The following is a 20,528-nucleotide window of genomic DNA, read 5'->3' on the forward strand; positions in this document are numbered from 1 at the left end:
TTCTAAAGTTGTGTTATTACAACTTGGTCTATAATTAGTAGTTACATGTTCTAATTTAAAAGTAAACTCGGTCGCAAGCAATTCGCGAGGCGAGCGCCGTGAGTCCTAGCAACAATAGCGCAATTATCCGCCACCGAGCGTTGTATAGCGGCGGACTGGTGCGCAGCGCGGAGCTGCAATTACCAGGATACAGTACAAAGCGCGCCGGGGGCTACGGCGTGGCTTGGCTAGGGTAGGCTCGGATGGCGCGGGCGCGGCAAATTGCGACCGCCGCGACGTCTTCATCGCGCCTCGGGCCGCTGCTAAAGTGGATAATTGCAGGTGAGGCCGGCGCTCATTAAGGTAGGAGAGCGTCGCGCCGATCGTTCCGGCGCGAATTTGTCTTCGGCCGAAGGGATAATCGGCAGGAGTCGCGGACGCCATTAGCCGGCGCGGCATATATCACATGCGGCATTATCCGCTGCCTCCGGCGTCCACATTATGATATTCCACTGCGATCGCACTACGGCCCAATTACTTTATAAATCATTAATTTTTTTGTGTGCAGCAGTGTCTTAAGCAGGGCAACTTGACTACGTACAGCGTATACAACATTTTGATTTTTACTAGGCCCTACCTTTCCTATATTTACGTAGTAACCAAATTTCATCAAGATTCGCTTAGTAATTATAATGCAAAGGCTTTGCAAAAGGGTGTCATTGCACTTACATCATTATTCATTATATGATGTTGATGTCCGTTGGGTATGGTACTACCTCAGCACAGTAATTGACAGAGGTGAGAACGAGACTATTGGTATTGTTAAACGAGGTGTCCGCAAAGTCAGTTCGCTTGTGTCGGTGGTCGCGAATTGATTGCTTTATTGTTCGCGTGGCGGCGCTGGCGACGCGCCTTACATGATACATGAAGCGGATGCGTCCGCCTGTAATGAGCCTCGACACCACGTAATTGTCCAGCCGCCGCCGGTCGGAGGGATTGAGTTGACAAATAAAAGCCGTCAGCCCCTACTTCACGTCTTACGTGTTTGCCACTGTGTTTCAACATTTATTTATCAACCTCCCGGTTTTGAAAATTTCAATCGCATTAAGAAAAATGGACCTCGTCTTGGGAAGCAAGTTCGGAACGATATCGAGATGTGAAACGTGTTCTTTAAGCGGAGACGAAAATTGCGAGCAAAGGGCGTCGAGTGGTAAGTGATGCGGGTCGCGCCCGCGCTGCGTGGCGCCGTAGGTGGTTAGGCGGCGCGGAGTATCTATTTCAATAGGATGCGGTGGCTTGCAGCGAGGAATCCGATGCGGTTATCGAGTACGTAGGTAAGAGCCGGGCGGGGGTGAGCGGGGGCGGGGGCCAAGGCTCGTATCGCGATTGCATCGGAGAGCAAACAAGCGGGCGGGGTGTCGCCGGGCGCTCAAATCATATTACCCCCTGCCTCACACCCGCGCTGCGCCACACACGTCGCGAGCGCGCGTCTCCATAGCGACGGCCCGGCCCGTGCATGATATTAGTACGTGGGCTCATCTCCGGCCGTTTAAACTTTACGTCGTGATGGCGGCCGCGCGCGGGAAATTAAAATCGGCCCGTGCCGGAAGGCGCTCTGCCCCCGGCCGTCGCCGCAGGTTCTGCTCCTCGCCCTTGCCTACACTGCCTTATAAATATTCAAATAGTTTTCGACTCTCGATATTTGCACACAATTTCTTTATCATTTAGACAGGACTTACCTTTTGTCCTGCATATTCCAATCCAAAAGTAAACCGTCTATTACAAAACTAAACGCATTACAATTTCACTTGTGTGGAAAATGGACATAAACCTTTTAAGAAGTTAAGGTTTCCAGCTAGAGAAGCATGATCAGAATCGTAATTTAACGGATTGACTAAGCGATTCCAAAACTATTCTGGAGCGATTAAATTGCTTACACCGAAAAGATTATATATATGTCTCTCGTAAACAAAACCTGGTATAAGGTTTATTGTCCTAAAACTGGTATTCAGCTAATACAAACGCCGGTTTAACTATCTCATTTGAGAATATACATAATTTGGACTCACTTGTAATGAACAATCAGTATAATACTGACTTCCATGTAGTTACTAAATACATTGCATTAGTTTATACGCACACAAATAGACGATGATAATTGTAACAAAGATAAAGCATCAGACCATTACAAAAGGCATACGTACACTAGACGCCAGTCACATATAACTAAGTATGTGAACGGCGCTGTGGAGGAGGGACTCCACCCCCCGTATGTAGATACCTACACATTTGCTTTGCTCAAAGACATTGTCGCTTTCAGACACCTCATTAGAGCGTCCCATGTGAGCCTACCCCATCCCCCCTCCCGCAGCCACCCACCGCCCCCTCGCGTCCCCACACACAAAGGAGAGCGATTCTTTTCCTTAGCTCGCAAACTCTGCTGGATAATTACAGCTATGTACGTACGTAGGATCCCATTTCTTGCCTAATGTCTTTCTTGTCTCGATAAATTTTAGATACGTCGAATCCTTCGCTTTATTTATTTTTGTTTCGCTCTATTCGTTACATGTTCAAGATATTTTATAAGTTTTATTGTCACTGCAATTATTATTTTAAACAACAATATCAAACTCTCGATAAGTTGTGATTTTATTGGTACAACTATCTAAACGATTAACCAAATGAAATATGCCGTTGTTTTGAAAAGAAAGTTCGTTAACAAGTTAGAACGTTATTATAATGATTTACATTGTGTATTCAAAGATTGTTATCCTTTAGGATAGAACTTGAACCAAAAGGCTCAAGTCCGCCATTAGGCCGCAGTAAAAGTGAAGTTCGACGACTCATAATCTAACCGCTACACAAACTGTTACGTGTCATAAGGCCGCACGCCACTCGCCTAATAAACTATAAAAAAAATCCGGGGATAGTAAAACGTTATAAACAACGGGAGCGCGGCTAAAACGTTTTAGTGTTAAGAGTGGGCCCATAAAACGACGACACGCACCCCTGAAATATTAACGATACGCAACTACGAGAAGAAATGACGACAATCAATGTGCCGAGCGGTTCAGCTCGCGGACGCGCCACAAATAATGCCCGGGACGAATTTATACGTGGGCCCGAATTGCCCCGCCTGAATATTTTACTAGGCCACGAGCCAGTCCGACGATATTTTTCTATTTCGCCAACCATTTTACTATCAATTGCTTAGTTTCCGCTTTAATGTAATTCGCGCGACGATTCCGGCCGTTCGGTGCGGAATAAGGCAGGATTATCTACTAAATAGAATAAGTTCCCACAATTGTAATACGGTAACAGACTAGAGCACCACGTGGTCTGGTGTACTGCATGTGCTAAAGTGCAATGATTTTTTAAATTAATTGCTTACAATCTGAGAATTAGAATGATTTTCAATCATGCTCTAATTTTAACGATTTCAATATCAGCTTCTGTCAGATACTTTAAAACTTGATTAAATGTACATTAAACACCACAAAAAGAGGCAAACCATTTAATAAATTTCTGAGATATTTTATTGTTCAGTGGTTGTCGGGTGTCGCGTCAGTCTATTGTCTCGTATGCATTATGAAGCGGGCCTCGTGAAGTCCTCAATCGTCGTTGCCAGTTATTAAGTATAGCATTTCGGGAACACAATAACCTTTAAAAGGTGTAAAGGCGCGTCCCGGACGGAGTTTAAAATAGCTTCTCGGAGGCGGATGGTTTATGGCTTATTGACTGGGCTGACGAGTGCCGTGCGGGGGTTCGCAAGTCTCGAGCCGCGAGGATTCCCACTCGATATCTGCGGAGTGCTCGGCGACATTGGAATTATCGGTCGGTGGGAGGCGCGCCGGCGGTCGACGCGATGCTCTTAAAGTAAATGAAATAAGAATGGAGTGAAACAATGAGCATTGTCGGCGCACTTCGCTGCGGCCATTGGCCAGCGCGCGCTGGGCGGGGCGAGAGGTTGCGCGCGCGCACTCCGCACACGCGCACGAATTAAAACAATAAAACGAAACTAATAAAACAATGCAAGCGTCGAAGAGCGGCCGCTATCGCAGTTAATGGCCGAGCGACGCGTCGCCTCACCGATTTATTGAGAGCTTACATCCCACCCTGACTTGTCGACCTGATGATTCTATTTCCGTCACCACATTCTAAAGTATGCAGCGAGAATAAGAGAATCAACTCTTGCTTTCCTTTGTTCTAACAGATGCCCTTGAAATCTACTTTTCTTATCAATAATATTATTTACCTTGTTTTGCAGCGAGATAATAGTAAGACATATTTGGTATTCCTAACATTTTAAATTAAAAACTATACAGATTTTTAATAATATAAATGCGAATGTTTGTTTGAAGGTATCTCCGGAACGGCTGAACGGATTTTGATGAAATTTTCACACATGTAGAACATAGTCTGGAAGAACACATAAGCTTCTTACTATGTTTTTTGTTTATTCCGCGCGGACGGAGTCGCGGGCGACAGGTAATGGCTGATAAAATGTTTGGAAGAGTAGTACATACAATGCCGATTCTCTCGTAAAGGACATGGAGAGATTGATGAGGAATTTCGAATACGAAAATAAAAAATGATGTGAATTAAAAAGAAAAGGTATGTATTTCATGGATCATTCTTATAAAATCTTCTCAAACATAGACAATAAAAAGAAATTTTTAAGAAAACATCTAACGTGTCTATTAACTATCGATTCTGTAGTAACTCTTTGCAAGGCTTTCAAGGAAAACTACGCGGCGGCGCTCTGCACGCCCGTAACGAATGTAGTCTCATTTACTAATGTGTCACACACACGCGGTGTTGTTTCACGGGAGGGGTGGTGGTGTGGGAGGGGTGGCAGGTCGCCGGTATGGGGCGCGGAGAGGGGTAAGGGGGATGTCCACCCGCGGATGACCAATGACGTCGCGAGAGCGCGCCGACGATGCAACGCTAATTAGGGCGCGCTGAAATCTCCACTGCAACAGCGAGGAAGGAGAGGGTTTCAGACGCTGAGATTATATTGCAGGGGTTGTTTGTAGGGTAGTTGTTATATAAAAATTATTGTTCATAGGTATATAAGGTTCATTTATAATTTGTTAATAATGCTGTATTGCATCTTACTATTAGATTTACAATATTTAAAATAAAATGATATTTTTACGTCCTGTATCTTTAAAGAACTAGGAAGAGTAATAGCTCCTAGTACGGTTACTAGCTCTTATTTAACGTGAAACTGTGTGTAAATCAATAAATTGACAAACTTTTCTAAACCTATTTCAAGAAAGCTTTAGTAAAGTAATGTATACATTTAATTATTAGGTAAACCTTTGGGGCAAAATTTGAATCGAAATCATTCTGAGATGCTATACCAGAATCTTCCTTCTGTCGTGATCCTTGTGTTAGCTATAAAAAAGGATAAATAAAAAAGGAAAATCTACTTAAAAGTTATGTCGATATCATAAAAGGTTAAATGTCTCTCAAAGTTCAGAATAAAAGATAGCTCAACGTTGGAAGTAGGAATAATTGAATTTTAGAAAGATGCTTTTTTGCTATTTAACGAAGTCGTTTACGTCGGTGCTCTTTTTGGTGATTGTGATGTTGTTAGGGAGCGAGTGGACTCAACATGTTTTCCTTCGGCGCCGTCTCTGCTCGCGGAACAAACAAGCGACGTCAAAGCGTGATTGTGAAAAGGATCGTGATTATTACAGTGGTAGTTAGCGGAGGCTTCATTAGAGGCGGGCGCGGTTGCCGGTTGGGGGGGGACAGGGCAGCAGAGCAGGGGGTGGTCGGGACCTCATCTCGCCGGTGCATCGGCTGCGCGCGCAAACAAATTAAAACGTAAGACGCGCCCTAATCAATAGCCGAGTACGCCGCGGAGCCGAATTAACTCGGCCGAATGAAAAAAATGAACAAAATTATATTCGCTCGAGGTGGAGGACGGGTCGGCGAGGGGCGAGAAGGGGAGGGGGGTTTGTGAGTGCGAGAGTTGTGCGCGGCCCCGCCGGGCGGAGGAGGAAATTGCTTTTCTTTCAGCGAGCGCCTCACGCCCGACGCGGCGCGGCGTGGTGCGGCGGTGCGGCGCGGCGCGGCAAGAGGGTCGCTCGCAGCTCCGACACACACGATATTATAATTTACGTTTCGCCGTATATCGCGCTGTAAGTAGGTACTTTACCTGGGCGTTTCGCGTTCAACCCTCGGCTCCGCTAAATCTGAGCTTTATACGTTCACTTGACGCGACGAGAGCAATATTAGTTTGCAGCCAACTCTTTCCCTACTACGATATTTATTAACGCTCCGCGAGCTTTGTCATATATTTTCGCCTTCTTCATGCTCTTTATTGGTATATCAAGTACAGTCCTCGCTCTCCTCGATAAGTTTCACGGGTGTTACGATGTGACGGGGTAAACGCAATACTAATTAAATACTATTGAAAACCACACACTTGAATATGGCCTGCTGTAGAGAAATATTACAAATATATATTCAAACAAAATAGCGCTCAACAGCCAATTTAGTACTAATGCAGAATATTTGTATGGAGTAAGATTTTAAAAAAGCCACTAAAGTTTACATAAGAACCCAGTGTATGTTACAAAAATTATATTTAAAAAAACATCAATAATATGTTATTTTACAGAGATACCTCAGCTCGGTTATTTAGACTTACGTATTATGGGAGACTCTAAACACAGAGTGTACGTTAGGTCTTTAGTTAGTATATTATTCTCTAATAGAAAGAAGTTCTCTAACAGATCATATGTAACTAGCGATTCGAGTGTTTAGGTATTTGACACAGTATAGTGACGGGTCAGAGAAGAGGATTCTCATTAATCGAAGGCGAGATAAGTGTAATCTGGGCTGGAGGCCGCCCAATTAACGCGTCGGCGATGAGTTGGCCGCCCGCCCGCCCTGCCGCCGGCCAATAGCGTCCGCGCGGGGATTAATTAACTAACTTCCCGTCCGTGAGCAAACCCCGGCCCCCCGAACCTCTCACCCCCCCAGCCTTGCACCTCCTCACCCCCGCACGTCCGCGGAGTCTGCGGACACGCCCGGAAAACTAACCACCTAATGAGGGGAGATGACCTCAGTTGTTTGTGTGCCGCTTTGTCTGACTGTGTACGTACAAAGTATCCACGTACACTTATGTGCAAGTGTCGACCTGTTGTGTGCTGTACCTTATGTAAGCGACTCCGCATTGTTTGCCTGTAACTCGGGCCTTTCATCGCAACTCGCCGTTTGTAACTGATCCGGGCCTCGCAATGACAAAGCGCCTACGTGTTTCTTTGATTGGAAGATATTGTGGCGAAGAATATTTTAAAATCGTTTCAACAAAGCAACAGTTACAATAATCTTTTCAGCATTGTTTATAGCATATTAGTTTGTCGCCAGGAATTTTAATCAATTTTTTCTATTATTAATTATGGTAGACACTAACAACAGGCAACAATAAGATTTAGTCAAATTTCTAAAAAAGATTTTATAATTAATAACATCCTTTATCTGTTGTAAAAAAAACATGAATAATTAAATTGTATAATGTAATTCGTCTTGTATTAATTATATTATGAATAAATTATTACTAATATCATTTTGATTAAAAATTTCATAGTAGATGATTTCTAGTTAATCAATCAGCGACATAATATTGAACCGAAGTATTCTGTTGGTATATAGATAACTTCGCCGGCTAATGCAACTGGCCAGAGGTCAATTAAAGGCGGCGGTCTCGCGTCGGAAGCGCATGACAGATGGGAGGGCGGAGTGGCGGTGCAAGAGGGATCTGTTTGCTACCGCGCGACATGATCGAGCGAAATGTCGCTACCTACTTGTACATACGATGCTACAGACCGGATTATGGATGTTGTCGTATAGTGTTTATCGCATATGTAGTATGAAATGTAAAATAAGAAATAATATATAAATAAAATATTCAAAATGATTACTAGACATCTTTGAATTGTTACATTTCAAGAAAGAAGCAGTGTGCTGCAAAATAAAGCGTTATAAAAATTTAATAAATCTTCCGGCATAACGAACAATGTTTAGGGCTGACGAAATTATTAATAACGAAGTAAGCTTCATAAATAAGTTAAAAGCTATGAAACGCTTTATGGGCCGTATCTTTTATCTTGTTTTGAATTTCATCAGATCCGTGTAAAGGCGGATTTTATTGGCGTCGTTGTGGAAGCAGCGCGGCGGTGTCAGGTCTCAACTGAGCGGAGTCGGCTCGCTCCATAATCGTTGCGGGTTACAAGGGTGCCAAAATAACTAATAGTTTTCGTGGGGGCGTGTTAGCATTTTTCTTCTGGCGTTGACGTGCGGGTGGCAGGCGCGAGGCGAGGGGCGCGGGGTTGCGAGGCGGGAGGGGGAGAGGTTAGGTCGGCGCGAGGCCGGCTCTTTCAGGAATTGCTCCGCGGTTCATTTACACTTCATCGGATTTCTTAATAACCTCTACAGACTGTTACAATCCGGGTTATTGTTTGCTTTCGGAAAATGTTATTTATAGTTTCCGACATAAAAAAAAAGTTTTGTACGTGGTTGTAATGTTGCCGCGATATAATACTAAAGTGAATGGATATAAACGATAGTAAGAAACAGAATGAAAAATTCAAATGGTAAACTCGTGATGACATAATTAAAAAAAAAACTTAATGCCAATATCTAATCCAAAATTCTACGACCGGACCAAAACTACAATTTATAATCTGTTAAGAAAAAATAATATAATATAATATTATAAGATAGTCTGTGGTGGAATTCTTCAATACATCATTTACTGAACGTTATAATGTTTTAGTGAAATTAGTTTGTAATTCATTTGTTTTCATTGTACATATAATACATATTACGAGGGTACTTAGAAAAACATAAGTTTTTCACAAATGTAGTAAAATTGCGTAGACATTTGAAGGGTGCTCGGAAAAGCCATTTACATGGCGGCGAGTGGAGCGGACGCAAACTCAATTGTTGCCACCTACGGTACGCGCGGGTTTTACGTTCCTACGAATGACTGCATGCAAATAGCACTCACCTCGTTGTTCTTAGAGTTGGGAGCAGTTGGGGTGGATTGAAGGAATTAAGCCATAAAAAACTATGGAGAAAGCTTGGCGTTTCATGTATGTTAAGCTTCTTTAGATGACCTTTTTATAACTTAAATGTAATTTCGTGCTTTTTCTTTATATGTGAAATCTTCATATGATATAAGGATAATGTGTATTCCACGTCCCGTCGTTCGTGACAGGTTGTGGGTGTACTTAAAAGTGCTTTCCTCTCAAGAGTGATTAATCACACGCCCCCGTCGCGAACGCCCGGAAAATCGCAACCCTTCCGCGTCTTAATTACCACGCCTCGTTTCAGTGGCGCCCTCCCATTGGCGGCGAGCGAGACTTGTCCTCGCCCTCTGTTTTAATTGGCCGTGTGTAATTAACGCCTTGTAATCGCCAACCGCGTCGCGCCGAGGGAAGCCGCTGCTAATTTGAATTTTTAATTACCGACGCTCCGCTTCGACGTCGCCCATTGGCTGAGGCTACCGTTTACATGGGCACTGTCTATTGTCTTTGCTTCCTTCACACTTCTTTGGACACGCCTAATGATGTAAATGGAAAGGGGGCGGAACTGTATGAATTAATTACTTGAATTTTAGGATATTACCTATTATGTGTTTATTAAGCCTATAAATTAACAATTAATATTCTAAATCCATTTGAACGTTGTTCCAACGAATTTCATATAGACTTTCATATAGGTTTCAACTGTTTTTTTTAAGTATTAATAATTTAGTATATCATCAAAATATATCTAGCGTTTCGATTAAAAAATCAAGTTGTCTTTATTCAGCTTGTAATAAAAAGTGTGTAAACGAGAAATAAAATTGTCAAAATCAAACATTTAATAAAACTGGGGCACACCGGGTGTTGCTCTCAAATTCATAAAAACATCATCATCGACTACTTTTTGTTCAATTAAACCCGGTGAGTTTTTCAGGTGATTAGCTGTGCGCTGTGGGCACGGGTCAAAAGCGTTGAGACAAAGCGTAAAGCGCTGCATTGCTGAGCTACTTGTCGTGTCTCCCGCTTGGTTCCGCGTACCGGACCACATTCAGCGCTAATCGCTTTATTCAGCGGTAATCGAGCGCTTCTTCTCTATGCCCCATCGGTCACGCATTCCGAACACCTGCAATCCGACTCCAAGTATCGCTTCATTGGCTATATTTGTCCAATCTATGAACATTTTATATCTGGCTCAATGGAGGCCTTGCTTAACAAAACCATCGTCATCTTTATATTACGCTTATCAAATACAGAATTCAGTAAAAGTTTTTTCAAATTAACTTATCAAGAGAAAGTTGCTTAGACTAATAACGAGATCTTGAGATGCAAAACTTATACCAACTTAGGATCCGAGTGAGTTCCGGAGACGTCAGTACGAAATTTGGTTTTTAGAAGCTAATTAAGCTAGGATATGAACCATATTGCAGTGCAGGCTTATTCATTTTTAATAATTAGAACGAAAAAACTTAATGCTAGTTTTCATATAACAAAATACCCGACTGAATAAGGCTTTAATGGATCAAATAGTGCTATCTATTATTTGTATTTTAAAACAAAGATTGTAAAGTTAATCTGAAAAGACTGTAATGCTAATTTTGAATTTTCATTTCTCACATCCTCTGTGTAATTTTGTGCCGCTATAACACTCCGGTGAAGAAGACGAAATTACATACCTTTCGTCAAAATCGGTTTAGTCGTTTAGGGTCTACGCCTTCACAAATAAATTTACATTCAAACACACATATATGAAATAAATTTACTAACCCACTTGGGTAAAATAACACTATCTCACCTACAAAAGAAGACATAAGTTGGCCTACTGGGTAGTTATAATTACGTATTGGTGCGAATGATTAGCAGATCGGTATGACATGTAGCGACGTGGTGGCGACATAGCGCGCGCTCAGTTGACCGTGAAACTCACCACAAAGACGTCACCTGGCGAACAGCGTGATAATTAAAAACGTTTTTTGCGGAAAGTAATTACCCATTCACTGCGACAGCAAGTTTTGAATTACCAAGTAACTGTATTCTTTGGAAATTAATTACATTTTGCGACCGTTCGTTTTAATCTTCCTTCTTTAGTGTAAGTTCTAGTCTAGTCCTATTATGAAAAAATTAACAAATGAAATCTTGAAAAAGATACTTTTATCTATAGCTTTATATAAAAAATATAAGTAAAATCTTATCGATCTATCAGGTATTAATAGAAATGCTGATAACGCAAACGACGCGACGCCCTTGCTCCGCTAAGCCACCGTGAAATGAACCGCTTCCAATGAGCCACCGCACTTACGTATCAGAAATGTGAAAAGCCACCACGTGGAAATCAAATTAAAATTATTTCGAATTACATACAACAGCTAACACAAAACTAATTCAGTCCATAGATTCAATGAGAAAAAAAAAGTTTATTAAAACATCCGACAGCATTAATAAAGACGATGGTAAGGCAAGCGGTGCATGTAGAGGGCAAACCAGTCTAAGCTACCGTGAAATGAGCCGCCTACGAGCTACCGCTCTTACGTATGTCCCTTTAATAGCCTGTTTTACCAAAAGCTAAGATAATTTCCTATTTCAAAACATTAAATTACTCAGGTATTGATCGAACAATGAATCGGCGATAAATCTGTGCGTCTGTGTGTTTAGTAATGGAATAAGTAACGTTCGAGATTGAAGTAGAAAGCTTTACTTACTTTACCGTTGCTTTGTTATTTTTATGAAAATGTCAGTAATGTGTAATAACTATTTATAATTAATACTAGTTGCTGGTGGCTTGTATCGCCTGATGGAAAGAATATTTTGTTCAGTTTACTAGGTAGCTAGGTTTAGGTACCTACTTTATCATTGGTTTACAACAAACTTACAATCTGTACGTACCGGTACGTATAGATAAATTATACGAAAAATATTGTAATTTTTATGATAATCGAGTATGAATCAGAAATAATAATAGGTGGTCCGTTCAATAAAGATTATGTTGTAAGAAAGTGTCTAAAATTAATCAGTGTCGTATAAGTAGTGAAGGTGTGTTGGCGCGAGTGCGTGCGATGCGAGGGACAGCGGGAGGCACGGTGCATGCGCAGGCGCAGCGCAATGCGGTGCGCAGTAACCTGAGCCGGCGCACTAACGCGCCCGCGCCATAACATAATTAAAAATGATTTAAGGCATTCGCTCCGGCTGCTTTGTTTCGCGCGTTATGTTTCACTCGTTCGCGTCGCTCGAGCCTGGGCACCTCCGTTTTTAACGCCCCGACCCGGTCTTAATTCTGTCACAGTTTTTATAACCCTTTTGTATTTATTAATCCCTTTCGGGGTCCGGTAGCCCTACGCTTCTTGGAAGGCGATTGCAACGTGACGTCTCTTGGAGCCGGCCCGTGGCTCTGCTCTGGGTTAATCAAGCGTCCTATTACGGCGCCAGCGATTCTCAAATAGACGATTTTAGCCTATTACCGTGCTTAGCCGGCCTAGAATATAAACTTGCACTCGGACAAACGAGGAGCCGCGGTAAACGCGAGCTGTACAATGTAAGCGCGCAGCCAACAATGTTTAGAACATACTCGCTGTAACTTCGCAACAAAACTAAATTGCATGCCCTGTATTTGGCGAGGCACGCTAAAAAGGTAATAAAATTTTAATAAAATTTCGTCGAACAATGGCAATATAGCAGGCGCGGGGCGTACGGCAGCTTCAAATAAGTATTAAAGGAATTAAGTCCGGCTTGTTGAGGCGTCGCGACCGGCTATCGGATTTCGCGATCGCGCGCAGCCGCCGCCGTGTCCGCAGCGCCGAAAAGCGATTCTCCACGGCTCACCTCTATCCCGGTCTTGACATTGGACACTGTTCTCACTCCCCATTCATATATTATTTTACATGATTAAGGATAATTAAAAAAATAATAACAGTATCGGCGTAAAATATTTAATTGTATGCTTAAAAATGAACTTTTCTATGTACATCTTTGAGGTTGTCACAAGATAACAGTCTGAGATCTACACAAAATTAATTTGCAATCATATGAGAATTATAATCAATTTTATGTGTGTACAGGCGATGGGCGTAGTGGTCTCTCTGTGGCGTGTCTGTTAATTAGTTTTTTGTTGGCGGCGAGCGGGGCTCTGACGCCATCAAATTACGATGAGTCGGCCTTTTGGGGCTCCGCTACCGAAGGCAGAGTATAATTATACACTCGTTACTACCGTGCGGAGTGTCGACTGTCTTCGCGCCGCCGCCGCCTCACCACACTACACTCTTACCAAAGAAATTGTTTTAAGAGTCAGGATCCTAACACACTACATTACGCACGATCAATTGAAGATAATTATTTTCTATAGTTGAAGTTGCATTATACAATATTCTAAATGACATAATTTACATATCAAAAATCTTCAAACAATCTTCAAAACATTCAAACAACATTTTAAATCTATTGACAAGTTATTTGTCTACTTTTGAATCATAGAGTTTTATAGTTGGGGTCTCACGAGATCAAATCCCCTCATAACTAAGTAATGAATTCTGTTTTCAATGCAATTTTGTGCGAATCAAGAAATACGTCAGCATAAAGTGGTCATCTCATACATGCTACTAACTAATGCAACTGCTATCTAAACACAAAAACAATGTTTTTTTTTTATCCCAAGCGATACATTCTCTTATGGACCGGAGAAACATTCAAAGTAAACATATTTGGCGCAATTAAGTGAGTAGTAATTGATGTTTGTTCTTTTCTAATGTGGCGGTAGTGCGCGGGCGCAGGCGAAGGGGCCCAGTCGTCGCGTCCCGACTATAAATTCCATCGATAAAATCGGCGACGTCAACAGGCCGGCCGGTAATTTCTTAACGGCGGCGTAACGCGGTGGCGACGCGTGCGCGTACGCATTTTATTTCTCTCGGATCAAGCGCCCGCTTCGGAAATAATCGCCGTCCACTCAGCATAGATGGTAATCATGGCGACTATTAAGGAGGACTTAATGTAACTTTTTTTAACTCGGTCAATGAGCGTGAATCGAGAGATTTCATCTCGATACACAGCAACACGTGTATCGCCGCATCGGTGTCGATGCTACTAGAGATGTTTTGAATAAGATATCAAGTATGATTTGATGTACTTAAGATCCGTGGGTTTAATCCCGTGAGCGTTTCATCATAATTGAGTCAAGCGGACGTGAGGACATGTATGAGAAGATAGGGAACACACCCAATCTTAGATACGGAGTTATTGTCAATTAGACGATTGTGCGACTACCAGTGTTTTCGTAATTTTTATCTTTTTTCTAATAAACGAAAAGTCTTGCGTACATAAACTTGAGTATGTCGTTAATAAAATGAAAAAGTTCACTTAACAGCTAAGAATCTGTTGGTACTTAAAAAGCGACCGATAGTCGAATGTATTGTGGTTTTAAGTGATTGTTATGAGTGGATGAGGAGCGGCCGCTACTGGCCGCATTGTTGCTCCCATTCAGCCTGATCGAATGAGCTTCCTACTAATTACCAACGGCCATTCGTCGTTGATGGACGACTAGGGCTGCCCCAAAAACATAAATCCTTTAATTGAATACATAAATCAAAAATTTTAATTAGAATTTTTCTACAGCTCAGATATGCATATACGTGGAACTTTAAAATGTCCTCAGATCATAATTAAATTAGAAGTATTTTAAACTTACCACAGAATAAAATGAGTTTGACAGGTTTCTATTGGTTATTTATTTTGTAAAATACGAGTATGTTACTTAAATAAAAAAAATTCTATTTTTTTGGGTCATCACGTGCCTTCAGCACTGTATTTTTGATTTGTTGATAATTTATCTATTACTATGACCACGATCTGCGCAGGCGCGAGCGTTGATAACCCTGTGGCTCGTGGCTACATCTATACGTAGTACGTGCAGCTATGTAACATTACCTTTAATTAAAAACCCCAAGAGGCCATCTCCAGATTAGTCGGTGCGGTAACAAAAAGGGGTTACGATGGGATCAGGCGAAACACCTTCGTGATTCGTCACGACTGCCCGATTTATTCTTGTTTGAGTGAACCCTTTGTTGATGTTAACCGAATTTGCTGTCCAATAAAAACCGGCTAATTAAGAAATGTTCCGACTGCCGTTAGAATCCTCAGAGCGTCCGACGAACGCGGATTCTAGAAGGACGAGAAATACCTTATTAATTAATTCTCGAAACACTATCGCGTCAGCTTGTTATCCCGGATTTTAATCCTTCGATTTACGAGTGTGATAAGATTGGAATATGAATACTTAGTAGAGGAACAATGCTTCTACGGGTTTCCTGTGAATTTAAATCGTATTTTTTTTCTATATGGACACAGAAACACATTTACGGAAAGCGCTAAAAGTATTGTTACTTTTGGCTAAATGTAGGTATGGATCGGATCTCTCTAACACTTAAAAACGCTTTACACTGGCGTGAATTAAGTCAGTGATGGATCACATATTTACTAGTTGTACCAAGTGAATGTGTCGAGGAAAAAATATAGTCAAAGATATAAAAATATTGTAATTACTCTCGAAATAAGTAAGCACCAAAACAAAGCAAAGCCCGTCGTTTTAACAGTTAAGCATTGGGGACTTAAGAAATTGGTCAATTAAATTGAAAATTAATCGTATGAGAATGATACTACTGATAGCATATACCAAGGAAGTATATAAACAGTTCTGACGTAATATCTTATGCTAAATTATTACTTTTCATGACATTTAAAATAAATATAAATTATTTATTGTAATGTGACAAAAGCACAACGCTGTGCGCAACTCATCGCAATTATGCCTTGGAACTGTCGCTTTCAGGCGAACATTGACGTCGGTGAACCGAATGCAGATTTGTGACGTAACACTTAGGAAAAACAATGGGATCCGTGTGTCCAGTTGTTTAGAAATATTTATTACATTTATAAAGTGATTAAATATATTGCCCGTATATGTAGGTATATAATTATATTCTATGACAATAAATATGTTTAAAATGTTCAAATATTTTAGCGGCTAGGAACATCGTAAGCGTCGCTACATAAAACATTATTTAAGCAGTCTCGTGGCGTAAAGGTACACGGAGGAGAACATTGCACAGCGCGCAAATGACCTTGAGCCTTCAAGATATTTGAAAAGACATATACCAGGGTATAATTACGCGATTAACGTGCGGTTCGCGAAATGCTTCATATTCCATGTTAACAAGCCTATATAATCTGTAATCCGATCAGATGCAACGCCGCAGCGTCCGCCACTTAGCGCACCACTATCACCTATTTGTGGTGACGCGCGCTTTTATTGTCCGCTATACGACCTCGGTGCGCGTAATGAACTCTGAACACGACGAAATGGACTAGTGAAAAAAAATTGTTGAGTGCAAGGATCTCGAAGGCAACTTACTCGTTGTTTTGGCGAATGCAGGTGGTCACTTGCTCGTTTGTCACCATATAATATAAATAAATAGAATGTGTTAATAGCAGCTATAACGTCCTCTCGTTCCAGTAGTGGCGGATTTAGATCCGAATGTCTCATAATCGAATAGATAATACCGGCCAACAAATGCAGCCATTATGGATCTGTTCCTTGAACTCATTTGAATATTTTATAATTTTTTATTTATTGCATAATATAAAAAATATTTTAAGATAGAACAGGTGAATATACAAGCATACGAAAATGATCTCTATTTACTTGATGTAATTGAGTATTTGGTAAAAGTAAATTTTTTAATTCAAATGAACTAGAATATAATAAAAAAATCCGACTTTAATGTTTCAAAAAAAAAGGAATTAAAGAAAAGGTTGTATTCTAACATTTTTAACAGCCGTCATACTAGAAGGTATTGATAAGAAAAGAAAAAGCAAACAAAATGTTTGTTACGTCAACACTATACGCAAGCTTTCATTACGTGGGGAAATAAATCAAAATAATACGGAGGTAAAAAGATAGCGAATGGAAAATCAGCCCATCCCCGCGCGCCGGGTGATTTATGCCAGTAATTTTCCGGACGGTTACGAAAGTAACCTGCGATTTTTCACCCCGCACACACGTAATTAGATAATTTTCATGGATTTCCTTTGCAGTAAGGTTCCTGGCATTATTCAAAACATTATGCAACTTTACCCTGCAAAGTAATGAAGTTATTACGTATCTACTCTAGCGAATGCAAATATTTTTGGACCAACGTGGTGTGTTTTTTGTGTACAAAATTATAGTAATAACGTAGACATAAAAGGTGCTACGTGTGTAAGCACATCGCGACAAATAAAAAGTAACAAGAGCCTTGAATTAATAACGTCGAGGGACTGATCGGTCGACTCCCCGGGATGTTCTCGTATTAATTTCTGTCACAGATTTAATTGCTCACCTCTGGCTTAAGGTTTTTAATAAATTCGAGAGCGGACAACTAAGCCCGGCGCGACCAAAAAATACGCGGCCGGGGCGCGCTCGACCAAAAAAAGGACGGATTTTAATTTATAAGAGACAGGACAAACGATTAATAATTTATTTGTATCCTCCGCTTCTTGCGCGAAGGGGCCGAGCGTTAAAAACAACCGTTAAGACCGGCGACTTTGTATAGCTCGCGCTTAGCCCGAAATGCCAATTGCGGGTAGACACAAGTATACAGCGGGCCGGAATGTCGCTTTAAAAAAGCCCGCAAATAAATAAATCGCGTCGCACGCACCGGCTGGACGATAAAAAAAACAACCGCCATATTCGATTCTTTAATGTGATTTTAAAAAAATAGAAGCGAGAGGAGGCTGGCTTCGATTGAAAATGAATGAGGGCGAGCGCGATAGTGGAAATTAGCATTGAGGTAGGATTCAGGAGCGGCCTTTGTGCGATCATATCGAGGTGTATTCTTTGCGCTTTTTACGGCGACGACGCGCCGAGCGCGGCTTTTCAGTCCTTATTACGATCCTGTCGCCTTTTTGTTGCAAATAATTACGACGCGCTCCGCAATACCATGTCGATAAATATTTAGAATTGCCCGGCTCTCGGCTCCATTGGACATACCTGAGGTCGACTGCCTAAATTAAGCAATATATTTCTTACCATCACCTCTTAAAGGAAGGAATTGTATTTGAAATTCGCTAATGAGTTTAAAGAAACAGTACCATATATAATCGCAACAACAAAATAGTTTAAAATTTACACGATTATTTATGATAAAAGAACTCAGTTTATAACTTAATGCATGTTATATGTAACGCGTCGAATTCACTCGTTTTTCTCAAGTCGACAATCTACTGTGTGGCATATTCAACGATAATTTTACAATAAGGGTGACCAATATGTCTAAAACTACTTTTATTAAGTAATAATTTTGACGACACCAGTCGCTACGTAAAATGGGCTTGGACATTCCGTAGGAAAAGATCGTAAACCATTAAGAGTGGAGAAGAGATTAGATCTGGTTGCGTCAGTCGGATTCATAAATTAGCGATTAAGCGCATCCAATAATAAAGGCAACAATGGGATTGAATGCAAATGAGCGAGCGAGGAGCGGCCGGAGCGCGCGAGCGGCGACCGATCGACATTTGTATGCGATATCTAAGCGCACAATTGGACGCCGGCGCGACTCTTCGCGCTAATGGTACACTATCAAGCGATCGCGTTCGCCCGCTTGAGAAGTAGCGACCGCCTCGGAACAGGGACCACACGGTTATACCCACCTTAAATATATCAATATTTGGTTCGCAATTGAAGTCTCTGTGTGAGAAGAAGAAGTGAAAAATATCTCGTTACTTGATTACTAACAAATACTTAAAAAAGAAAGTACATCCAGGATCGTAGCTTTCTTTGCATAAAAACAGCAACAAATTCGAATATTAATTGAATACAAATCTGTTATAATAAGTGTTGGATAATTAGTTTGAGTGCCATTAGGACAGTCCGATATTGAAACTATAAAATAAAAATTACGCTCCGTAACCAATAGTTAATTGAAATGTGACAGATACTATAAACATATTATTTTATACAGTTGTAAAACGTCATGTACGTATCGAGGGACATAAAAACGCAGTGAAAAGGGATATAAAATCGATATAAGTTTGCAGTGACGAAGAGTGTAATTATAAGCGATGATATTCGTTATTAATCTGCACCTTTTAAAAGGGTCGTGGCGATTAAAGTTCCGAATAACAATCGAGGTAATGCTCGGGTCGGGACATTTACTGACATGTTTGCATTTATTGAGGATTTTCGGACCTTTTTATGATGCCAATGCTCAAATAATTAGTTAGTTGCCCCTCACGCCACAGGACATGGTACAAATTGACAAATCTACCTGATCCCATCGCGACCAATATAAATTTTATTGTTTTTTAATTATCATGCATTATTTTAAGGTGCGAGTGACGACCTGTTGTGATAATTTAATATTTGTAAAGTATTTCATTGCCTCGTTTCTACTTTGAAATCTTCAAGTTTTGTACAAATGCTGATTATAATAATTTTTAAATGTTGGTTACTATACGTGTCGACAATGGATTTTTAAGACATAGTAGCTGTGAATTATTCTGATATAGGACTACAGGTTGCTTCTAAATTTCGCCGAATGCACATGTGTAAGTAATTTGCAGCGACCTGATTGAGTGACCATAAAACCCGAGAGTGCTGTGGCGCGCCTCAATTGCCAATCGATCTTTGTCATTGAGCTCGATAAATACACAAATTACGTATTGTCACTGCAATTTTTTTTTGCTTAATGCAACCAAGTTTAAGCTTGATAAATGTATATGTGTTGGTGAATATGTATGATGAGTTTAAAACGCTACTATAATTTTATCAAGACTCATATAACTTTTTCATAGACCATATTAGTAGAATCGGATGTAAAGAAAATGAGAGAAATCAAATAGTTATAAACAATATAAATATTTACAATTTTAATTGAATTATGGAGATGATTAGTGTTTTTTTATCATATATTTTGACTGATACAAATATTTTTTTCGAATCGTTTTTCCCTTCTAAGATATCAACATTACAATATATTACAATTTCATAACTTTATATATTTGTCTTTTACCTTTGTTGATAATAATGTTAAGCACTTCATAAAATCCGGTTTTAACCTCTTTCAACGTACGAATGGTCAAAGTTGTTGAAACACGTTAGCAACATCGCCAATTGATTTGGGTAATTTATTGGTCGGCGACAACGAGCAATCACGACGAGCGCTGATTGAAAAGCATTGTTTAATTTATTGTAATTATGAGGGACAACGCAAGTTATTGTTCCGAATACATTTTAATTGAGTCATCATTATGCCTATTAAAATGATTTGCTTGCTATTTAAAATGATATCAATGAAATAATATAAACTACTTCGATTTCAGATTTTTATAGCAGTCTATTAGAATAAAATATTGCTATAATACCTTTCTAGGTGTTACAACTGTTTATGCAAATCCTGTAAAATACGTAGACTTTGCGATCGCTAAATATGATGTATTCTTTGAAATAAAAAAGATCGAGACCGATGTAGGTCACTCAATGTAGTA

At 40.5% G+C, this 20,528-nt stretch overlaps 1 protein-coding gene across 2 annotated transcripts in view; it reads right to left on the bottom strand.

Moving 5' to 3' along the window:
• The window catches only part of LOC106121340 (methyltransferase-like protein 9), a 40,252-nt gene that overhangs the window by 1,573 nt on the left and 18,151 nt on the right, over positions 1-20,528 (bottom strand). The gene's annotated exons all lie outside the window — the stretch shown is intronic.

This window comes from Papilio xuthus, unplaced genomic scaffold (genome assembly GCF_000836235.2).
Source record: "Papilio xuthus unplaced genomic scaffold, Pxut_1.1 DF826945.1, whole genome shotgun sequence".
In the NCBI taxonomy this organism is placed as follows: Eukaryota; Metazoa; Arthropoda; class Insecta; order Lepidoptera; family Papilionidae; genus Papilio; species Papilio xuthus.